Source organism: Alligator sinensis, unplaced genomic scaffold (assembly GCF_000455745.1).
Source record: "Alligator sinensis unplaced genomic scaffold, ASM45574v1 scaffold862_1, whole genome shotgun sequence".
Taxonomy (NCBI): Eukaryota; Metazoa; Chordata; order Crocodylia; family Alligatoridae; genus Alligator; species Alligator sinensis.
The window spans coordinates 648,077-652,174 of record NW_005842066.1 but is presented as its reverse complement, the minus strand read 5'-3'; the positions used below and the strand labels follow the sequence as shown (position 1 = coordinate 652,174).

General features: G+C 40.9%; 1 protein-coding gene across 6 annotated transcripts in view; it reads left to right on the top strand.

Annotated features, from left to right (window-relative positions):
* KIF2A (kinesin family member 2A) overlaps positions 1-4,098 on the top strand; it is a 103,814-nt gene that overhangs the window by 31,790 nt on the left and 67,926 nt on the right. The window lies entirely within an intron of this gene.

Below are 4,098 nucleotides of genomic sequence, written 5' to 3'. Positions count from 1 at the left end.
CCCCAAACCACAACATGGAACTCCTGCAGCCCCATATGGCTTAAAGGGCAGTTGGAATAATAAAAGGCCCTAAAAATTGGGGGTGGGGGAAGGGGTAGATTTCCAGACCTGAAATGAAGGGAGGTAGATAGACTACCATGAGGCTAGGACTAGAACAGAGCCCTCCTGTCCTTGCAAACTACTGGCATCAAGATGCAACTAAAAGGTTGACTGCTGCCTGCATCAGGGCATACTTGTTTTGCTGGTATATTTTAATAATATTTGACCATGATCAAATATTGCTAAAATATTAGGTGGTCAGTTGACTTGTCAGTTACCTAGCTTGCCAACCCTACTTGCACAGGTGTTTAAATGATACTGTGTCTTCCCCAAGTTATGATGCTAGGCAGTGTAATGGATTTGCTTGGCTGGAGATCCCAAATGGTATTTAGACCATTTTCCAGTTTCATGTGCCTACTGTTTGTTCCTTTATCGTGTTTCATAGTTAATTAGCAGAAATAGGTCTTTCTTCTTGGTGATGCAAAGTTTGATTGGTCTCGGTGATTTGTTTCACAACTGCTAATTGATCTGGCAAAGTCTCAAGGGCCAAGGTCTTCACTTGATTTTACTACAAGATCATATGTCCCTGAAACATACTTCTCTCATGTTATAGCTGCTTTCTATGTTTTGCATAAGTTCTGTAAAAGTGAAGGGGAGGGAAGCAGAGGGGAGAGACCAAATCCCTCTGCAGTGTGTCCCAAGTTGTTGAGGGATCCGCATTGTGTCAGCAGGGTCAGGGAAATGCTGTTCTCTTACTCTAACCACAGTGACAATGAAGAAAATTAATGTGACTGTAACTAAAAAAAAATTAAAAAAATTAAAGAAATAAATGTATTTTTGAGACACCTTTTTATTAAGAATGGATGATGTTGGAGTGGGGAGCTGTGCCTCAGATTTTTAGCAGAGATGATGATAATAATAGTAATAACTAATTGAATTAATAAAAGTATGTATAAAAAACCAATTTCCATGAGGCTATAGCACTGAGTGTATACTTTATACAGATAGAGGTCATAAAAATCTGCAAGTAGAAGTCATCAAAATGTGTAAGCTTTTGTGCAGGTTTCATCTGAGGGGATGGAAAGGAATCTGCCCTTTGTAAATGGAGACCTAGCAAGGGGCTTCTAGTCCTCTGTTTTCAATAGGTTGCATGTTGTGACAAGAGAGAACCCAGGGAGCGAGGATAATTGTGTGAAGGATTCTAAGTTATTTCTTACATGGGAGATTTTCCTCAGTAGTATCTTCCAGGTGGCAGAGAAGGATCCCATCCAAAAATGCAGTGGACAAGCCTAGAAGCTATGAAGCACAGCAAGTCTTAGCCAGAACAGTGGAAGGGAAATTGAAATGTTGTATGGTTGTAAGAAGACACTGTTACCTTGCATTATACCTGAAAAGACACAGTATTATCTTTGTCTTAAATTCTGTTTATAACGCATGTAGATTAGCACAAAGTGCACTATTAAATAGTCTTTGCAGTAGCCTGTACTGTTGTATTGGGATTCACAGTGCGGAGGGGCTGACTGAAAATAACCACAGGCTTTAGTAGTTTTTGTAATCGTGAGAATCTTGCCATTTAGGTATATTATGGATATCCTGACAAGGTTCCTTGGGTGAATTTGATATCTTTTATTAGACCATTAGAATATTTATTAAGCAAGCTTTCGGGTTCAAAAACCCTTCGTCAGGCTGAGGAAGCTTCAGCAGTTGGTGTGTGCTCTTCCTGGATGGAATGAAAAGTAAAGAAGCCAGGGGCTGGGCTGGGCTGGGCTGGGGAGTCAGTTGCCAGGCAGATTATAATGTATCAAAAACCCTTTCATGTAAGCAATTTGTTTCCAGTTCTTGTTTGTATTTGAAAATGTAAATTTAATTAAAAGCATAGAGCACTGGTCAAATGGTTATCCAAAATTTTTTTGTCTTTTCTTTTTCTGTATCCTCCAGTACAATAAAAAATGTCTGCCACTAGGGTATGTGCAGGGGGGAGGAAGGGTCTTTTAATGTGTAAGGACATGGGTACAGTAGTCTGTTGATTGGATGGAAAATGACCATGAACAAGGCAGAGACCATCATATTTAGTCCATTTGGTAAGACTTATTGTTTTGCGACACTTCAGCTGCTGATACTAAGGTGTTTTGAGGCTGCTGTGGATTGGGGAGTGGGCATGTCATAAAGTCCCTCCTTGCCCCCCCCCTCCAATCATCTTTATTATTTTCGCAGTGCTGCTTCTGGTATAGGAGTGGCCATCTCTTGGTAATGCCCCACGTGCATTCATTCATAGCCACTCGGAGATCCTTGCATTCTGGTGATTGGTTAATATGGAACTGGGCATACTTCTTCTGCAGTGGATTGCAGGTATGCAAGCTACTTGAAAGCTGAAATCGTGAAGGTGCACATTTGAACACGTGCCAGTATTTTAAACAGGAAGAGGACATATGAGCAAGATGACTTCAGAGCAGTGGAGGGCCCACAAGTAAATAAGTAGGCAGGTTGGTACAGTGCAGTTTGGGATGGCAATGAGGACACTGAAGTGATACAGTTTGCTTGGACTGGGCATGTATCTACACCCATTTACAGTTGTAGAAGCCATTCTAGAATTCTGTTGCTTCCAAAATGGGTTAATGAAAGCAAGATAAGATGGGAGTGGGAAGATGAGGAGGAGTGGAGAGAACTTGTGTGTGTGGATGCAAAGGAGTTTATACTATACAAACTAAAATTTTTAAATGGAAATAAATCCTTTCCTTTATAGACAGTGCCTGAAATGAAGGAATGTGTGTGCTGAATCAACCTGGGTTTTGCCTCTCTTGAAGTATGGGTCAACAAGGTGTCACCTAACTTTTTATTTTTAATCATTCCTTCCACTGTTTCCTCTCAGAAATGGTGCAAAGTAGGGGATTGTTTATATCAGTGATTGCTTAGAGGAGGGTGATATTGTTAGTGAATTGCTAGTTACTAGTTTATTGGTACTGTTAGTGATGCTGAAGTGGCTTGGGTTATGACCCTTTTTCTCTGTCTTCTGCTAATTTGTCATTCAAATTCTGGGTGGCTGACTTTTCATCTCTAAAAAATATGGTGTGGTCTGAGCAATGTTGAACCAGTTAAATATTTTGGATGAAAAACCTTTGGAATGTGTTGTCATAAAAATGGTAGCATTGGAGTGATATTGTAGCCAAGATGGTCCAGGAATTATGAAGGAAGGATTATTTTGGATATCTTTTATTGGACAAACTGCATTGTTGGGAGACATTTTTAGACAAGCTTTTGGGAAAAATATTTCTCGGATCTCTTGCCATAGAAAATATTTCCTGTTTCTGGTACGCATTGTGTAATCTTTTTAGACATGCTGTTTACAAATTCGTGATATTATGGTATCTCCCAACAATTTGTGTTGCTTTCTCTTGGATTTTCCAGATGTTTTTGGCTGTGTTGTAAAATATTTTTTCTTGGTTGGATCACTAGCTTATCAGGTTCCCATCAGTAGAGGATATTGGAATAGTATTTCCCATGGCTTTGCACTTGTTCCAGGAACTTGATATTGTAGCATCCTGCAAAAAAGCTCTCCAAAGCCTTTTATCTCTTCCATGTTCTATATATGAAGGTAGAGAGTTCTCTTCTCTTCCACTCAGAGGGCAAAAATACAAACCTGCCAACAACCCTCCCAAAAGCCAAGAAGGTTGAGTCCGGTCATCCAGCGGGTGTGGCTGCCCTGAGGGTGGATGAAATGCCTGGGGCTTTGGGATTGTGGCAGCCAAGTCATGATTCCCCAGACCCAAGGGTGCATGGGGTGCCTCTGTGGCTGGGAGCCCCTCAATTGAGGGGGCTTCCAGGTGCGAGAACTTGCTTCTTGCTGGTGCAGGGGCAGCCTGGCAATAAGGCACGACAAGTTCTAATGTGAAATCCCACAATCACACCTGCTGCCATGCATGTGTGGTGTTTTGTTTTTGTAGAATTTGGAACACTTTTCTCTTATGACCAGGGATCCTGGTTTTCTCTGATGTTAAAAAATTGCAAATTCTCTTATTTAAAAACCCAAAATCCATGATAAAAATTAAACGCCCCCCCCCC